The sequence below is a fragment of the Lindgomyces ingoldianus genome (genome assembly GCF_010093535.1).
Source record: "Lindgomyces ingoldianus strain ATCC 200398 unplaced genomic scaffold BDR25scaffold_2, whole genome shotgun sequence".
NCBI classification, from domain to species: Eukaryota; Fungi; Ascomycota; class Dothideomycetes; order Pleosporales; family Lindgomycetaceae; genus Lindgomyces; species Lindgomyces ingoldianus.
Window position 1 is genome coordinate 65,727 of NW_022985163.1, and position 781 is coordinate 66,507.

The following is a 781-nucleotide window of genomic DNA, read 5'->3' on the forward strand; positions in this document are numbered from 1 at the left end:
TGAGCTATCGACGAGCGGTGTCAGAGCCTTCAAAGAAGCCATTGAATACTACAAGATTAAGGCTGACAAGTACAAGAGTGACAGACATAATTATAAAAGAGAGCAATTAAGCCTCTAACAGATTATTGTCTTCATCTAGTTAACAGTCAGCCCGCATCTGCAGCGTACATGCTGTTCCCTAGATTAACTACTTAGACAGTGGATTACAAACCTTAAAGCTACAGTGGGCGTTAACAACTAATTTAAACAAGAACGTGCTGTAACGATTCTACGAATCGTTCCATATCGGGTCGCTCGGATCCTATCCGAAGGGTCCCCGTATCGGCCCCGACCATGACTCGACCCAGTCCCCCGCAGTTACCCCTATTCCCTCATGTATTTAGTCGCACCTCGCCCCTGTAGCTAGCTCGGTAGTTTTCTGATATCCTACGTACAAGGCCTATAGGTGTCATTAGTATTCCCAGGTCTCTAAGTCCCCACGCACTCCTATATGCCTCTAAGTGGATTTATACCGCATTTAGACCTATTGTCTTGCCTGCGCTGTTACATTATATTAGAAAACTTACTTTTGCTAGTAATAGCCTTATTAATAATATTGCATTAATTATTTGTTTAACTACATCTAACTTTAAAAAGCATTTAATTTAGTTTAGGTTACTATTTTTACACACTGTTACATTAAATTATTTAGTTATTATAGACAGGATCTTAAAGACCTTCTATTAACTAAAGCCTTTAGGTTTAGAACTTTCTATCCCTTATAATTAAAATTACCTTTAAA